Source organism: Vidua macroura, chromosome 5 (assembly GCF_024509145.1).
Source record: "Vidua macroura isolate BioBank_ID:100142 chromosome 5, ASM2450914v1, whole genome shotgun sequence".
NCBI lineage: Eukaryota > Metazoa > Chordata > Aves > Passeriformes > Viduidae > Vidua > Vidua macroura.
Window position 1 is genome coordinate 66,386,698 of NC_071575.1, and position 18,995 is coordinate 66,405,692.

An 18,995-nucleotide genomic window follows, 5' to 3' on the forward strand; every position below is an offset into this window, starting at 1 on the left:
ATGTTACTCAGCGTCCAACTTTAGTCTGCCAATCAGACTTTGTTTTTCACATATTTTCTTAATAGTTTGCAAATTCAGGGAAGGTTTTTTACAAGAAACACTGTAAAAATATCAAACAGAGGTGATTCATCAAGATCGTTCTGATTATTTACAAAGGCGGTATGTGTGCCTATGTATGTGCATATGTATCTGTGTGTTTATGTGTATGTTTTAAACCAGCAGGCTTTACCCACACACAAAATGTAATGACATTGTGGTTTTTTGGCCACATTTGTGGCCATGAAATGGGCTGTTTGTTCTCTTTTTAAGTCCATTTGTGGACTTAAAAATAAATAGATGTAAGCAAGATTGACACTTAAGATTATAAGGAATTCTAATACTCTCTGCCAGAGTTAGGGTCATCTTTTTCCAATGATGTAAAATTCACGAGTCTTATCTTACAGTTTAAGTAGGCAAGATTTGAAATTACTGCACGTCTAGAAGTGTAAGAATTAGTGAAATGCAGAAGGGCTTATTTTACAGAGCTCACTTTGGACTTTCATGGTCTACTTTGAGTTTCCTATTCTACCTAATTCCTTAAGTAAGTTGATTTCTGATTTGGACTTTTTAGTATTTTTTTTTTAATGTTCACCTTCTTACAAAATACGGAAGCTTGATGTCAGCTCTCCAGAGTGCCATGAAGGTAAATTGGAGCATGTTAGTGGATGAACACCATGCACCATGTTTCTGCTCCTGACTTTAGTCCTGGGCTACCATGATAACCAGTCAGGTGGGGAGAAACTTTTCCAGAAAGTGACACCTTTTATATATATATTTTTTTTTTTCCATATTGCTACCAGCTGTAACAGGGAAGTGGTATAAATTCAGTTTATGAACCCATGTTGTGTGTGTAGGCTTGCAAGGGGAGCCCTTCTGCAAGCTGACTACCAGCACAGGTGCATGCTCCTACATTCACGGTGCAAAGCACTGCAAAAAGGATCTGGAAACTTGAAAAAACACTGGTGTCTAATGAGAAGTCTCATGTGGATTTAAACCTATATTTAATTTGAATTTATTTAAATAACTGTGAGAACATGTGCTACCAAAGCCACTTTTCTCAAGACCTAATTGCTTTTAAGTCTTGAAGAACTCATCTTGTGGATGCACGTCTGCAATTCTAAACAGCTTTAAGATAAATGTAGATTAATGAAATGTCTTGAGAGTACTTGCCTATACATGCACTTAACCTAATGGATGAATAACTGATTATATGAATGTTTCATTACAGAGAGACAGAGGAGAGTCTAAAGTTTTTAATTTAAATTAAGAAGGCTGGGACTGACTTTCATACGTGTCCAAATAGTATTCACGTGTCTCCTTGCTAGGAGTCTGCCACTCATTTACAGTCTGATCTCATCCCTCTCCAACAGGAGCAGATGGAGATTCTTGAACTTGGCCCAAATTCCTAGAAGTCTCTGCACTGACATTTTGTAAAGCATGAGAGGAACTGGGAATTTGGATGGCAGAGGGTGCAGTAACAGAGAATGGTACAAGGATGAAGCAGCAACAGTTCCTGCACGTCATTCAACAGTGTGACATTGACTGTGATTATAGAATATGTCAGTGTGGCAGAATAAATGCTCCTGTCTTGCCATCTAGGTGACATCTGACATGGATATTCTTTGCTTGATTGTTATGCTCCCCATCACCCCCCCCACCCCCCCACCCCCATTTAATTAGCTCAAATTTATCATTCTCAATGACATTTTCAAACTGGAACATCCTGATACTTGAGTCTTTCCCTCTCTCCTCTCTCATTCATATTTGTATGGGAATTTTGGCTATTTTGTGGATATTTTGAGGCCTTTACTGAAGATAGATGTGAAAGCCACATGCAGATATTTCCTATTCCTCTTTCTCTGGCACATGCCTGCCTATTTCCATGTGGTCCTGGCATTCTTGCTTCCACCTGGGGGAACCTGGGAAGAAAGGCTCAGATCCCAGGGGATTTTGAACAAGACCATGACTGGTTCTGCTGTCTAATGGAACAAGCAGAGATGACTATGTGTATTATTGGAAATAAAATAGAGGGGGAAACTTTGGGTTGTTATATTTAGTTACAAAAACTTTAACATTTTCCACATGGAAACATGATTCTGCCTTTTTTTAACAGGCAATTCTCCCTTGCAAGTCAGACTAGCAATCCCGTTTGCCCACAGCTTTTCTGATTGAGTTCTTATTTGCTTCTTCAGGGGCTGGAGATTTTGTGAGCAATCTTAAAAGTTGATTATTCATAATTTAAAGCAAAACACTAAAGATAACAGAGAGTGCTTCTAGCGGAGTAACTTCTAAACACAAAATCCTCTTGCTTCTCTCAAAACATTAAATATTCATACCAGGAAAAGTCTGGAAGCTTTTCTAGAAAATGTGTGACTTCAGCCTCTGTGCCAGCAAGATTTGTGTTAGAACAAAATTGCCATATTGTGTCTGACTACAGTTGTCTCTGTATTTAATAGGTGTCTACTTGCGTGGTAGGCTTTTCAAAGGAGAGCTGAGAACATCTTTTGTGCATTAGTAACATTTAACTAGTAGCATTATTTTAATATGTGGAAAACCTGTGTCTCTGCATGTGTGTAAAGTTGCACACTAAGCTGAATTACTGCTTTGCAAATCATTTTCAGTTCATGAACTCAAAATTGTTCCCCTTTTTCTTGGTTTCAATTTATCAGTTATTTGTTTCACTGTTCAAACACAAAAGTAAGATATTGTTAATTAATGTATTTTTAGTCTCTGGGACTGGGTGACAGTATGTAAAGAAGATTGAAGCAGGTAAGGGAATTACTGCTGGTGAGTGATTAGATGGATGCTGCTTTTCAGTGCCTAGCAGGAAAACTGGCAGATATGTAGGCTGCACACCCAATATCTGTTTAATGCAGGCTGTTGGAGTTATTATCTGTCATACCCAGCTCCGATAAGCATGGACCAATATTGTGTGCATCTTTCAGTGTAGGAGTCCTTTGCTGTCTCTCACTGCTCCCTTCCTTCTTTGTCTTTCTCTGTGACAAAATAACCAGCACTGAGAATGGATCATGTCAACCACCCTGCTGATCTGAATGCACTGAACCAACATCCTCAGAAATTCCGCACCAGCTTCCAAGGCCCCTGTGGCATCAGTGCAGTGCTGTGGTCTCCCCTTCATGGTGCCCTATAAACCATGTGCAGTTTGTACCCAGCCCAAAGGGGCTCTGGTTCTGCAGGAAGCACGATGCCGTTTGGCACTGCTGTGCAGCTGAAAGCCACACCAGAGAAAATGCAAGGAATAGTCTGCCTTTCAAGCTAAATATTCAAGCAGCTGCTTTTGAGCAACAGGCCTGCCAGCTCTCTGGATGCAATGGATAATAGTATCCCTTGCTGTTCAGTCTCCTTCTGTGCAAGGAACAGACCTCAGCTGACATTTCTTCTCAAGTTTTTTACCCTCATTTTCAGCCCTGCACATGTGTTTGTGGTTTTCTTTTAAACTGTATGATACAGTTCCTATAGTGAATCTTAATTTAATTCTTGTCTGACAAAGGTCCTCTTGTCTGTTTTACAAGAAGCATATGCTGACATCCACTCAATTCTTTTCATCAAGTATTTGGCAGTGTAATTATACACAAAGAGTTGTTCAGACCATACACCTGCTGAAAGATCTGGCCTACAGTATGTATTTTTCCCTGGGTTTTGATCTACTCAACACTTGGAAGATAATAAAAATATGGTTGAGGCATAAACATCAGTATTCAAAATCTGCAATTTTTTATTTCAGTCTTAACTATTGGTTTTATGTTTAGTTTACTTTATTAACGCAAAAAAAATTAACTCACACTTGCTAATGCACAGATTATGTAAAGAATTTAGAAAGGCATAAAAAATTTCAAGTGCTAAATGAAACTTCACATTTTAGTGACTGTGAAGTTAATTGTACGCTACTGAAAGCTCTCCATCCCTCTTGGACAGACTGGGCCTTAAGGGATCTTTGGAATAAAGGAGACTCCTTGGATCCTTGTTGCTTTCTTCAATGGTAAATTGGGACCTAATAAGAAGAAATCACCTGGTATTTTCTTAACCTCTCATGGAGCATAGGTTTTAGTAGCAGCTGGTGAGCTGTTAGACTTTCCTAACTCAGCCTTGGAAATCTCAGGGACGGCTGGCCATGGGCATTTTACCCAAAATTCAGGTAATGTGGCAGCTAACAGTTATGGAGTTCTTGTACACCCACTCCTGCTTGTGCTCTATGGCATTCAGTTTAAATGGCTTTGTATGCAAAAGTCCTGGATCCCACATGGCGTCACTTGCTTTTTGTGAGCCAGTTCTGCAGGATGCATCACTGTCTGTCTGTCTGGTTACCTCGAGAGGGAACAACATTCATGCTGTCTTTCACACTGAATACACCTGGAGAGTTTCTCTGATCAGTGACCTGTTTTATTGTTGTCTGAGCTCTGCACTTCTGCGAGACTCAGCTTGTTTCTCTCCCTATTAACACAGAAGTAGAACAGGCAGATGTTTTTATGAAATGGTTGTGACATCTGTGGAGGTGGTTGAGAGCTGAGACTGAATCACAGAGTCTTCAGTGCTCTGTGTCCATTTTGCTGTTGTCACAGTCTGTATGTCACAGCAAATGGCAACAATGGGAATGGTACAGGGGCATGACTTCTGACTCTGTAAGTGCTACAGCCGCTTCTAGTTATACAGATATTGAAGAGATCAGTGTTACTCCAGCTTCTACATCCTTTTTCATGCATTTGAACTTTTTAAGGAATAAGTGGCTGATGCACCAAATAAACCAAATAGATAGGGATGAGCTCTCAAATGGAATTAAAGGCAGACTTCTGTAATCAATATAAGGACGCATTGCCATTTCTCCTTTCCATCAGCTGGGTCAGAGCTGGCTGTTGCAGCAACTGGATTCTCCTTGTACATGGGGAGCAGTTGTTTTTATAGCAGCTGCCAAAATGGGACTGGTTGGGTCTTTGGGAGGGCATGAAGGACACCTTCGGTTTAACTGGGACAACTGTGCTTGTCGCCTTTCCAAAAACAAGGAGAAGCATGTTGGGGGAGAGTGAGAAAGTCCTGTGCATGGGCAGCTGTGAGAATCTGTGCTCTGGGATGGAAATCTGCCAGTGCAGCTCCTGACCACAGTGGGTACAATGTCTGTTATGAGTCAAGGGAGATACCCTGCTTGTCACTTGTACAGAAAGTGAAAAAGCCACTACAGATGCTTCTTGTTCAATACTTTTGCCTTTTCTTGGTGAATACGCAATTTACTGGGGATTTTTAATGCTAACATCCAAATTGTTTAATTTAGTGATTCTCTGGTTTCTAAGAAAATGCTTTGCATGTCTCCATGTCATTAATGCCTTTATTCAAAGTGGTGATCCGAGCAGGAGACTAATAATAGAATTTAACACTGTTGCTTTTGATTTGAGAACTGCATGAAGAATGGTGTCAAATTAAAATACTTTGTATTTTGTGTGTTGCCCTTTGTAGTCTGAACCCTTTTTGTGACAAGTGGCATGAATTTTCTACAGTTCTGGGAGAAAGCAAATGGCTATATATTTCTAATTGCTACTAGTTAGGAATGTGATATGTGTGTAATGCAAGAGAGATTGATTAGACTCATTAATGACATGAAATGAAAATGTCAGAGTATAAAAATAAGCAAACATAGTCACTGCATTTTTTATTACACTTTTGCCTTGGCTTTGGCATAATTAAAAAAGGATCATACACACAAAAAGGAATCTTGCCCTGAAAAACAGAACATCTGAGAAGAAAAAAGCTCACTCAATTATTGCCATAAACTGAGTCCCAGGGGACTGGGGAGTTGTTTAAGTAATTGCATGAAAAAAATATATAGGGGAAAAAATAGAAGCAATATATATTCTGGTTTAGAATCACAATGAGAAAACTGGGTTGCCTCTCAACATGAGCACATGATTGTTTTCAGGACTGGCAGAAGCAGTGGAAACACTTCCAAACAGATCCTGGTGATTCTATGCCTGGAAGATGAGGAAGGAAATAAGTGTTCTTATTAGTGTGTTATTTTCTTTAAATAAGCTGCAGTGCCTTGTTACAAGAATTGAGGCCTTGCTTTAATAATTTAAAACTTTAAGACTTGGATCTGATGTTCAGACCCTTCTCCCCTTACCTTACCATTGAAGTGTCATCGGTAGCTGTTAGTCCTGAATTCTTCTGTGCTCCTGAGAGCCATCCAAGCACTATTTTTGCAAAATGGCTTATTGAATGGCTTTCCCTGCCTGCCTCCCCTTCCCTCCACAGACTCTTTATCTCTGAATTTGTGGCCCGTGAGGTTTAGAAGACAGAGGAACCATGAGTTCTCTGCTCCACGGGACTCTCTCCTGAGCCTGTGACTTTCTGTGGGAAAACAGGGGTACATGCCCCTCTGCCACTGCAAGGGGATTTTATGACAAGCTTGTAAAAGCTGGGGAGGTTAAAACCAGACTTGGTCAGTGCAAGGCAGGAGAGAAGACCTTTCTGGGAACAGAGTGGCCTCTTCTGTATGGCAGTAGGAATACCTTCTCTCAGTGCCTGTCGTGGAGATGATGGCCTCAGTGAGAGCATTGCAGGTTTTCTCATGAACTCTGTGGTCTCCTCCAGATATGCTAAAAATATCTCCTGCAATGGAGATTTAAAAAAATCTGTTGAACAGATTTTTAAATTTCTGCTATGTTTGACTCCTGCTTTAAAGAAATTGTTAATCTACCTGTTTATATCTTCTGCTGCCCCCATGTTGGTGAAGGCTCAGCTCTGCTCACATCGGATGTTAACCAGCCAGATGTTCTGTATGTTAATTAGCATTAAATGTCAATGCCTGGGGCTTAAAATCAGATGAACAACTGGGTTTAAGTCACATTTTGTTTTGAATTAAGATCACAAATGAAAAATTTTGGATCAAAAACATCTTTGGCAGAAGACTTCAGGGGTATGTAGGTGTGCTACAGCTCACCCTGGGGCAGGGAAGGGATGAGGGGCCTCTTGAAGTTCCTTCCAGCCCAGTGTTCCATGTTTCAACAAAAATGTGATTATGGTGATTACTGGCTGTGCAAATTGCTGTAGATAAATTGCTTTCAGCAACTTGTGTGTGTTTTATGGCTGTCTCCATCAGTGTAGTTGCTGCAGTGTTTCGTGGGAGCAGCGTTACAGGTGCATCCGTGAGGGGCTGCAGCATCGTGTGAGGTTCCCCAGGCCATTGCTCTCGCCAGCACTTCTGCATGTGTGACTTTGTGGAGAGCTGCAGTATTAATATTGCCCACATTCCCTGAGGAGTCAGATAAGCTGAGGAAGATAAATTGATTTTAGTAGATTGGCTCCAACTCATGCCAGCTGAGTCTAACCTGATGCTGTTTGTAGTTGTATTTTGTCTGATTGTGTAATCTCAATGTAAAAATTTGAAATCTTGAATTCATGGGTTTGATTTTCTACGTACACCTAATTTCTGAGCTCCTTAATTCATGGTACACAATCTGAGTTGCATATATAAGGTGGCCTTTATTAAAGACTACAAATACTTAGGTATTAAAAAAACCCCAAACTAAACCCCAAAACCAAACAAAAAAAACCCACAGTCCCTCCCCACCCCCCAAAAAACAATACACCCCCACACAGAAAACAAACAAAAAAATTGAAACATCAACCACGACAAAACTACCCCCCACAGAACCAGACAGTAAGAATATCAGGTTGACCACCTGAAAACAGAGTATTCTGAAACACTGTCTTGACATTTTCCATCTATTGAATACTGGGAACTCTCTGTTCCAATTTATTTTTAAACAAGTGCTCTGGGAACACAAATGAAAATGTTTCAAGTATTTCCACACAGATTTATTTTAGTAGAATTTATTCTGAAACTCATTTTTGTTGTAAAAACATTACTGGGCCAGATTTATCCCTGGAGTAATTGCCCTTGATTTTTAATAGCATTGCAGGAAGGGTAAATTTGGCTTCTATTTAATTTATAACATAGGAAATATGTACAGCTACAGAACATCTTTACCCAGGCATGGTACACAAGGGGAAAACATGCATGGTTCTATCAGTGCTTTGTTAATTTAATTGTAACAACAGATGTAGCATTTCATTTATTTGACTGTTGTTACTGAGTTGCTATTCCAACTGTACCCCTGTTCTGGGGCCCACAAGGTAACAAGAACAGGAACCTGTTGGAGTGAACCCAGAGGCCCAAAGATGCTCAGGGGGCTGGAGCACCTCTGCTCTGGAGACAGCTTAGAGAGTTGGGGTTATTGAGCCTGGAGAAGGGAAGGCTCTGGGGACACTTTAGGGCCCCTTTCAGTACCTGAACTGGCTACAAGAGAGCTGGAGAGGGACACTGGACAAGGTGGAATGGCTTTAGACTGAAGTAGGGCAGGTTTAGATGAGGTATTAGGAAGAAATTCTTTACTGTGGAGGGTGGTGAATTGCTGGAATACGTTGCCTAGAGAAGTGGTGTCTCTTGCCATCCCTGGAAGTGTTCAAAGTCAGGCTAAACAGGGTTTTGAGCAACCTAGCCTAGTGGAAGGTGTCCCTGCCCATGGCAGGGGTGTTGGAAGTAGATGATCTTTTGAGTTCCCTTCTAGTCCAAACCCTCTGTATGATACTCAAAGTATATGTCTGTTTTCCCCAGCTACAACACCGAGTGAAAAGCTTCAGACCTTCTTGAAATGTTAAGCAGTTTTGCAACTTCCTCTCTCTTTCTGCCTCAATAATCTAATATTTTTGCTGATAGCACTTGGTTTTGAATCTGTGAGATGTCTTCCTTTCTGCTTATATCAACACCTGTTTCTTTCTGTGTTCGGAGAAAGAAAAATGCCACAGAGAAAGTTTCTTCCTCTTTTCCTCTTTGTTTTTTTTTATTCCCTCCTCTCTTCCCTTTTTAGGTTACAACATGCTCAGAGTTGATTTTAAAGTGGAGCTCTCTAGGAGATGCAGTTTAGGCACAATTATGTTCAGTGGCATTTGGTATGCGTTCAAGAAAGTGCTTCCATTAAAGGCATTTCTTAAATTGGAAACCAGAGTAGTAAACTAGTGAGTGCTACTTGTGTTTGGTGGCCTGGAAATAACAGAAATATTTCTACGGGTATTTCCAGTGGTGCGGTTTAGATTGCTTTCAAACAGAAATTTGTGCCTCTTGCTTAACCAGGACACACAGAAGTGAGATGTTTCCAGCTGTGTTATGGGTAGTGGTATGTGGCCATATCTGTGGCTGGGGAGAGCAGTAATTCTGCTCAAGGGCTTCCTTCATCTGTGTGGATGTCCTGGCTCCAGGAGAGGAGCAGCATCTCTCTTGCTGTTGGACTGCTTCTGTGCACAAGCACCCAAAAATGTGTTTATCCCCTCCTCATGTAAATGTCATCACTCAGAGAGTCATGGAAGGCTTTGAGTTGGAAGAGACCTTTGAGCTTCATCTAGTCCAACTCCCCTGCAGTGGGTAAGGACATCTTTCACTCAATTGTGTTTCTCAAAACTCCATCCAATCTGACTTTGAACACTTCCAGTGATGGGGCATCCAGAGCTTCTGTGGACAGCCTGTGCCAGGGTCTCACTGCCTTCATCATAAAAAATTTCTTTCTTGGTGACCCTTCTCTCCATTCCTTTAAACGGTTTGGTTTCTAGGTGTGAAAGCCCTTTTCTCTCTTTGATTTTCCCAATTTTTGGGACTTTCCACAATTGCTTAATGGTTTACTCACCTTCCTGTACAGGAAGGAAGGGTCTTTTATTACTCTTGTGTAGCAGGTAGTTGGGGGTTTTTCTTCATTTCAGGTCTCATGCTGTAGATCACAGGAGCACATTGCTCTCAGTATTTAGATCACTACTTCAGACCAACAACATTAAAGGCACTTGCAGTCATTTTGTTATCTGGATAATTAATCCACAAGGTATTGCACACAATGTGGTGAATAATACAGGAAATGATTAAGCTGAGTATTTTCCCTGGGTTTACATCACACTGTATGTGAATCTGGAAGTATGCTGGAGATAGTGTAAAAAGCAGTGGCAGGTTGGATTTGTTCAGTACTGCTGTAGTTTATGAAATTTGAGCTGCAGTTTCTAACTAGTTTGATTTTTGAAGGAACCTTGCCCATTGCTTTAAAAAAGCCATTTGGGAATCTAGATTCTCTGGAGTTCTGATAACCTCAGTGGTAGAAGGTGAGAGTGTCTGGAAGCTGCTTGAGAGTGATGATATTTGACTTTAGTGCTGAACATAGCTGCTTTGATTTGCCCTCTGGATAACCATGCTAATGCTATAAGGAGCTTGCTTTCCCATTTTAGCTGCAGCAGTTAAAGGCCTAAAGGTAGGTGACATGAATGCTTCTATAAATATGTATGTTTTAATCAAGCCATTGTTTATAATTAGATAATAATCATAATGGTATAAATAAGGGTTAGAGTGGGATGCATAAAAAGTCTTAAGCAAGAGCGTGACAAGTGGTCGATGTCTTTAGTTTTTAGCGGAGGTATTTGGGTAAGATTTAGAGCCGGCAGTTGCAGCTGAACAATGCTGATTCATCTGATGTAAGGAAGGGTAGAATGAGGTGTGAGAAATTGGATGAAATTCTTGTTGCCTTGGCCTCCTGTGTCTACCTTACTCATTTAATATACTGCCTCCTCCTGCTTCTCGAGTCACTTGTTGAAGTAATGAAGTTGTCCCATGGGAGGTTTTTGGAAAGGGATGTTTAAAAGACATGTTCAGAGGTTTTCTACTAAATGGATATCTGCACTTTCTAGCAATAGAAAAAAAAACCTGGATGGGATAAAAATCTTTGAATTCTGCATAGATCTTGTTTCCTGATTAAGAGTCTGTGATGTAGCCTTTACAACCTTACCCATCTTGGCTCTGCTATAAAATTACAAATTTGTTACCTCCCTACTTGTGAGAGTAGTACTTCTGAGGGTGCACAGGCACATTTGCTGGCATGCATTTTAGTAAAGCTGCTGTTACTGTGTGGGAAAATTCTTCCATTGATTTCAAACTTCTAATGTTTTTATTGTAATTTTTTATCACTGTGTGAATTTAACTAAACATTGTTTTCCTGGAAGCACTGTGTTTTCAATGGTTGTTAATGTTTATGTTGAATGGAAGCCATAGGAAAGCACTGAACACAGTAGGGTGCAGATCAGAATTAATTTGTAGACATACTCTTATCAAAACCTGCACCCCTGCCCAGCCACAAAGACTTGCTGTTTATTCCACCAGGCCCTGAGGTGTATGTGTACTTAAGTGTGTTGGTAAGAGGGAAATAGCTTTTGAAAAGAGGATGTTTCACCCAAAACTATGGGGTTGATGGCTTAGCTACATATTGAGATAGTGCCATGTGCTGGGCTCTCATGGCGTGGCAGTCACCCTGCTCAAAGGCACATAATCCTGTATCTCATGCAGCCCAATTTGCAGCAAACAAGTTAGCAGTGCTGGCAAGGTCAGGTTTGGGGATGAGGGTGGCAACCAACATCTTTTTATCTGAGAAATCACTTAATATCACTTTTTAAATATCACTTTTTATCTGGGAAAGTTACTTAAAATGTGAGCAGGATGTTAACTTTGTGTGAAAGATGAGCTGACAGTGTCTCCCTGTTAAGGACATAACGTTAGCTGAGCCCAGTCAGTAAAATTTGCAAAGGTTCTACTATTTGTAAGTCCCAAAGGCCTTTGGCTTCCAGGAAGATAGAGTGTATAAAGTGGGGATAATGATTCAGTCATCTGTGTAGACTTACGGAGCATAGTGACTCCCTCAAGTGTGAACAGTGAGGTTGCTCTAATTTTTGTTCCAATTGCCATTTGTAAAATAAATGTATAACATGGGGTCTAATGAAACTCAAATAGGATTGATATTTTGTCATTTCAGAGTTACTGGGATTCTAGTCTTTTCATATAAGTTGTTCTGTAGGGTTCAAGGGATCTGAGTCTCTGCACTAGCCAGTTGTGTTTTTGCTGGTACAGCTGTTCCCACTCTGGAGTAACCTTGCTTGATACTGGTACAGACTGATCCCTGTGCTGATTTTCACAAACACATTGCACAGAAGCTGCAATCCCAGCTGACTGTGCCTGTCTCTTCTGAGGGTTTTGCTTCCTTGCAGGGCTGTTTGCTAATGCAGCTCATGAGTTTCTCTAGAGTCTCTCTATGAGGAACTGGGACTGGCTGGAGCAGAGTGTTGTCTGCTGGAAAGATCCTTAAGATGCACATCTGGATGAGCAGACACCCACATTCACCATCTTCATTTGCCAGTTGCAGTGTGCTGCCACTGGTACCTGTGGTGTTGCTGCTCTCAGCAGTGCTGGAAAGGTGCAGGTGCGAAAACAAGAAGTATTAATGACAAATCTGAGCAGGGGAAGGCTCCTGGATTACTTCTGATATCCTAGCTTGTATAAATGAACGCCTTTCTAAACTGGAAGTGGATCCTGTTGCTGCCTTTGTTGTGCTTCTGTGCAGCTTGTCTGATCTTTTGTGGGGATCCATGGGACCACATCCTCTGTGCAGGCAGGCTACTGGGTTCATTGTATCAGGTCAGAATCTTGTGTTCAACATCACATATCTCGATGATATGGAAAACGTTGTGGCTGGTTTGTTAACATTCACATGACTATTAACATTCTTAGATGAAATGGGACTTAATTATAGCAAGCATTTGCTTCAATCTTAAACACTAATGTATGTATTGAACTCACACTGGGGAAGTGGTGAAGGTGCAGTATTTACACCCTGCTGAGCACTGAGGCTGTTGAGGAATACATGCTGTTTTAAAGAGGACAGATTTTGACAAATGGCTCTCTGTCTTACTATGAACATGCTCAAAAAGAACGTGCTGTATTCACCAGTGGGATAGGAAAGCCCTCAGGCTCCCAGCTCTCATTCCAGCTTTTCAGTGTGGATTTTTGTCTTGGAGTCATTTCTAAGAACATATTTACTAGTGTAGCTTAAAAAAAGCATGTGTTTAATGTGTCTCTTTTTGTCATTGAGATGATAAATTCACAGACAAAAAAAAATCACTGGGGACTTTGGTAATAGCTTGGGAAGGAAGAAATTCATAAAAATAGGCTTGGGGTGAAACTAGTGTCAATCTTTTAGGCATGAGACTTCTAAATCCCTAGCATTTGTTTTGCAGCACCAAGAAGTTCACAGCCTCTGTGTTATTAACTCTAACATCTTTCTAAATTTTATTCTGTGTATCTCTTAATCCATAACTTTGTACTTTCTTTTAAACATCATCAATTTAATTTTCTAAACTTCTTTCAGCAAATTACCTGTTTGGATTTTGCCTCTTGATTCTAAAGCAAGTCTTTGTTCAATCCTAAAAAAAAAAGAGTGGTTAACATGAAATGGCTCCAAAATGTCTGACAAAATGCTGCCTATAATAGAACAAAGCATAGTGTTGTTGTAATTGATGATGTTTCTTATTGATTTGCTCATCCAAAAAAGCCTGTCTTGCTCTCTCTGCATTTGATATCCAAAATGTTGTCTTGCACTGACAACCACAGCTTGTTCCAGAGTAATTTAAGGCTCAGCAACTTGCTCAGCATCACAAATCCAGTTTTTGGTAAAGCTGAGAATAGAGCCTCTCTCTTCTGTCATGGCTCAGTTCCTCACTGTAATTGTGGGGCAGCTTTCCTACTGACTGAGTCTCTGATGTGACCAAGCCTGTTACAATGAACAGTGCTACTTCAAATTTTGATGAATTCCCCTCGTTCAGTAATTTTTCGCAGTTTTAAAATACAATCCAATCCCTCAGTGAGTCATGGCAAAATATGTTTGTCTAATTAAAAAAAAAGAAGCAGATGTTAATATTCTACTTTGCAGTCTGGAGTTCTCCACTGCTTGGTAAGCAAGCAGGTTGAGAAAGTGATTGTGTTGTAAGATGAGACAACTGTGGTGTTTGTAGGAACTTAAGCAACTTGTGTTAAAACGTTTGAAAGTGTTCTGGCAGTTTGGTCTGGTGTAGTCAGGTTTATGGGACTAGTAACACATCAAGATTTTACAGTAAAGGGGCTTCTACCTACTTTTATTTTTTAAGAAACAGTGCTCACATTTGCAGATCACCTTTCCCTCATTTAGGTGCAAGCCCAGGAATTAGCAATGCATGAGATGCTTATATAAATATCAATTTATTTTTCACCTTTAGTCATAAAGAAAGTTCCTTTAGTAAGTCCATACATCTTTGTAGGTTAGGCAGCCATAGAGAAAACTAGTAATTAATTTAGTGATAAGAAGCATGAGAGGCAGTGCTTGAGCAATGTGACATGGCACAATGTTTCTACCTGGAGTGCTGATTATTCACCTGTGACCATTTGTTGGAATGCTTCTGCTTGGAAAACAGGGATGTGCTTTTTTAAAAGTCTTGGATGCCACATGGGCTCATTGAAATTTTAATTACAATTTTTCTCTGTGTGTTTTTTTTGTTGTTTTATTTTTTAATAGTCCATTTAGTTATTGAAGGAGATTGGGAAAAGGATGACAGAAACACCTCTTGCCATTTCTTCCTTTCTTCTACAAATGTCTGAGACAGTGAGATGATGTCCAGCTGAGGATACTGCATGGTGACATTTTTAAGGAGGCTTTAACATGCAGTTTATTGCCAGCGTAGAAAGTTTGCTTGCCTGAAAGTTTCCCCTCTTTGCTGGCAGGCCCAGCAGGTGCTCAGAGCCCTCCAAGTTATGTTTTCAGCAGCAGAACAAAGAGTAGGACTGGCTTCAGGCATGAAGAGGTGCAGCTGGCAGTGGAGGTTGCAATTGCCTCTATCAATAGGTATTCATCCTATTAATTAAGCTGCTGTAAAACCCAGCTAGAGGAGAGTTTTTCAGCCTGCCTGTTGTAAAGTAAGCTGAGTCACCTGTGAAATGATAATAAGAGAGCTCCAAGGCTTGTGAGGAGGCTTTTTTTCAAGCCCTCTTCTCTTGGCGCTGGCAGCAGCCTCTTTCATAAACGTGGCTTCCAGGCCCTCTGTGAATGACAAATGGCACTCACTTCTCTGGAATCTCTGTGTGCTTTTGTGAACCTTGACTAGCAGGAGCCAAGCTGTGACCTCACACTGCTTTTGTTCCTCAGCTGTAGGCATGTTATGATAAAGACTTTCAGCCCCTTTCTTGGCTCTACTGAAGTCTTGTTTTGCAACCCTTTGGTTTTTGGCTTCTTTAAGGTTTTTCTTTATTTTTGAGCAGGAAGAAGGAAGCGTGTTCTAAGCCCACTTGCACATTTTATTTTCCTTTATGAGACCAGTGTAAACTAGTGTATGACTTTTTGGGATGCAGGTGGTTTGATTTAACCATTTGATGGAGATCCTTGTAATGCCTCTTAAAACTACTCAGAGCTTTTTTCTTGTTCAAATTACATAATTCAGTGTTCTTGCGTTTCAAGTTTAGGTCTAGTTCAGTTCCACTTCTGTAGGATATAAATCAAGTGAGCTGCCCTCTCTAAAGCCCTGGAGAAGGATGTGAGGAGCAGGTCCTACAAATTCCAGCTCACCCTCTTCACAAGTGCTGCTGAGGAAGGACAGCCTGAGACTTTCCTCCAGGTGGTCTCTCAAGCAGAAAGGTAACAATTGTAGGAAATTCCTTTCCTGCCACCAGTTCACAAGCTCAACAAACAATCCCTTTGTGGAGTCATTGGGGTCATCCTTCTAGTTTCTTACTCTTCTTTGCTAACTACTTGGAATTTGTTAAACAGTTCCCTTCTGGAGGGATTAGGGAGTGGTGGTCTGTTTCTCCCTTCCTGAATTTTTTCAAGTCTTTCTAAAAAGAAAAGAAAAAGAAAAAGTTGACAGTAAACATCCTAGAAACAGTCCCATGTCACCATACACAGCAAATTGTTCTGTCAAATTATATGCTAAAATCTCCCTTGTGTTCATGCTAAGCTTGTGCGACTGCTTTTGTTTTAGGTATTGACATTCTGGGATCTTCATTCTAGGGAGGCTGAGAAGCCAAAGGCAACTGAGATGTGTGAATAACGCATCAGTCCCGTTCAGACGGAGGCTTGTTTCTTTGAGAGAACAACGCCCTTCCGCCTGAGCAGCGAGGCTGCTCCGCTGCCCTTTCATGTGCAGCCTTCTGGCTGATACTCAGCCCTGCCCTGGTGCCACAGCTTCCTGATTTATGAGCTTGCAGGAGAAGCTGCTGATTGTATCTGCTCATCAAGAGCACCAGTGAAAAGTCACCAGATTTGACAGATGTGACTGAGTGTCAACATTTTCCTCCATTTTTATTTTCTGTACATTCCTGGGTTTCAGACCTCTTGTTCTTCCTATCAGACAGTGAGCAGATGATGTTCCTCTCCATGCCCTGTGGCATGTTGTGTTGTTTGCAGAACGCCTGTTGATCACTGTTGTATTTGAATAGTCATGTGTATTGGGCTTGGCTGTTCTAAGCCCACTTGTAGCTTCCAGGAGGCTTGTGCTGGCTACCGTACATTCTAACACCCACTCAATCCTTTTAAACCATTAGAGCATCGTGCTCTTGGTTAAGGTCATGAGTAGGGTGTGGAACAGCCTTTTTGAAAAATTTCTTACTCTACCTCACTTTTGGAAGATTGGTCATCAGTTCTACTGCTGTGCTCATTTTTGCTTTTTCCTTCAGGTCTTGTTTTCCCTCCTTTGTAGTGGTTTTTTTTTTCCACTGAGTTGCAGTACAGAGCCTCATACTAAAATTTATCTGTGCTAGCTGAGAGTGGATAAAACAGGTCTGGGCAAGGAAGGGTGTCTCTTTGTGGACACAATGCAGGCTGGAATGTGGATGTAGTTGCCTGAGCCAAGACTAACTCCTTGAGGTGAAGGTTTTATTTCTTTCCTGTGATTAAGCTGGGAGTGTGTGTTAGTTTGGAGTAGCAATAGGTTTAAGGAAATTATTTCTTTTTGTTTCCTTTTGTCTGTTTCTAGGAAATCTCTCTGTGTTAAGAAATCAAAACAGGCTGTATTCTTGCTCTGAGCCATTTATCACCAAAGAGAAAGGGAAAAAAGCAATCTTTGCTAGTTCTGATTTTTCTTTTTCCTCCTAGGAAAAGGGTTTCTTCCTAGAAAATGAAAAGGACTTGAGTTGTTGAGTTGGCAGATAATTGATACATATCTGCCCGGTCTGAAGAAGTACTTAACTTTTACATAACTACCTATGAGTCTGTTTAGGAAGCTGCCAAGCTGCAGTGAACTGTGTGGTTTTCATTACGTCCGTGTATTTTAACTTGTTGCAAATGGCCTTCTTTTATGGGTGGTTAGAATTCCTTTTAAGTTGTCATTCAGAAAGCCCCAGAGGGGAGAGGAGCTGTGACAGCTCAGCAGATCGTGCTGTGCCCTAACTCCAGGCAGGATGCTGCTGTGCCCTAAGGAGCAGCACGTGGCACGGAGCAAAATCTGGTTCAGCACCCCTGCTGTGCTCCTTTGGCAAGACTTGGGGATTTACAGCACTGGAGTAACTGAGGCAGCATGAGAAATACTTTGCTTGCTTGGTCTCATTTTTGATGCTGTAGCTCCTGAATGCATAACTACCTGATTAATGCAGAGATTTTAATCTTCTTACCCCCTTGCAAACACTTATTAATTGTACTCACAGATTTTAAATTTGTAGAACTAGAAGGGATAATTATGATCCTGTAATTTGGTCTCTCCATGCAACTGAACACAAGTCTTTTACTAAATCGGTGGCTTTATTCCCCTCACTTTAAAAGTGTGCTCCTTATTTATGGAATTTGTTTTCTAGCCTCAATACCCAGTCATCAAAATTTCTCAAAGCATTGTCAGACTTGTTGCTTATATGATTATTAGGCTGGTATTAATCTTCACATCTTAAAAATCAAATGAGCAGAGCTGCTAGAACAGCCTCAGTATAAGACACATTCTCCCATTTACAGATGTTCCTCTTCCATTTGCTTTTAATTTCCTAATTTCATTTTAACAAAGAAAACTTTGTTTGCTGTGCAGTTTGTTTGCTGTTCGTCTTGTTTACAGGGTTGCTAAAGTAACCTGCCTCTTCTCTTGCTCCAAATTTTCTCACATCTATTAAAGGAAATTTTAACCTTTTTGGCTTGCATCTGACATAAACTTCTGCCTGGTTGGATATTTGCTAGGACCCTCCGTCATCATCATCCTCACTATCATCACGGCATCTAGAAGAGGATTCCTGTTCCAGGAGAATGACCTACACCCTTTGGTCCTGGACATTGTTCGGCCTCACTGGGACACACATTAGTCTTTAATCTTTCTCTCTAGATCATGTGAAGAAAATACAGAGCAAGTGGAAAAACAATCGCTGTCAACATGTTTCTCTCTTCCCTGGAGGAATCTTGCTAAAGTCCTGTGAACTAGATTTTAACACGATTCGAGGTTCACCAGTCTCCTTTTAGGTATCTCAAGTCAGATGTTTGAAATGTTTGCAGTCTTCCAACTGATAAGGGGCTGCTGGTTGCTCTGGATTTTGCCCTCTCCCCCAGAAATACCTGTTTAATGTTAAACATTTTGTATTTGAAGAATCTCTATTCTCTAATGCTGATGTTTGCAGAAATAGAATGACTTAGAAGTAAGACTTCCTGCTAAAATTGTGGGGGATTTAGTATGTTTGCTCTTTCAGTTCAGCATTTTTGTATATAAACATGGATTTGGGTCAGTCTCCCCCCTTCTCCCTCCCAAGTTTTTCTCTCATGTTCCCATTTGCAGGAAGTCCTTTACCACTGGGTGCCACTGTTTGATAGTTCTTAACATTTGCTTCAGTGAAGCCCTGAAGAAACTCTCCCCTTACTCTTTGGACTTCTGATTTTAAATCAAGGCTCAGTTTTCATACAGCATCCTATGTTTCAATGTAGGAAAATTTGATTCAAACAAACTTGCCCTGATTTTTAATTTAGTGGCCCACACTGATGGGTCTGCAACTCTGAATGTGCACTGTAGCTGCAGGGAGTATAAACTGATCTTATTTGCTTTTCTGCTTTTAAAATCTCTTGAAAAAATGTTACATTCCAGAATTGTATATGAATCACTGCTGACCCATG

General features: G+C 40.7%; 1 protein-coding gene across 6 annotated transcripts in view; it reads left to right on the plus strand.

Moving 5' to 3' along the window:
- FAM107B (family with sequence similarity 107 member B) overlaps positions 1-18,995 on the plus strand; it is a 59,314-nt gene that overhangs the window by 23,226 nt on the left and 17,093 nt on the right. The window contains exon 1 of one of the 6 annotated variants that reach the window (XM_053977937.1): positions 4,632-4,679. The exons of 4 other annotated variants lie outside the window; for them this stretch is intronic. The gene's annotated coding sequence lies outside the window, so the exon portion shown is untranslated. Of the gene's footprint in view, positions 1-4,631; positions 4,680-15,229; positions 15,561-18,995 lie in introns of those variants that run through there. One more of the 6 variants, XM_053977940.1, reaches the window with a different exon arrangement.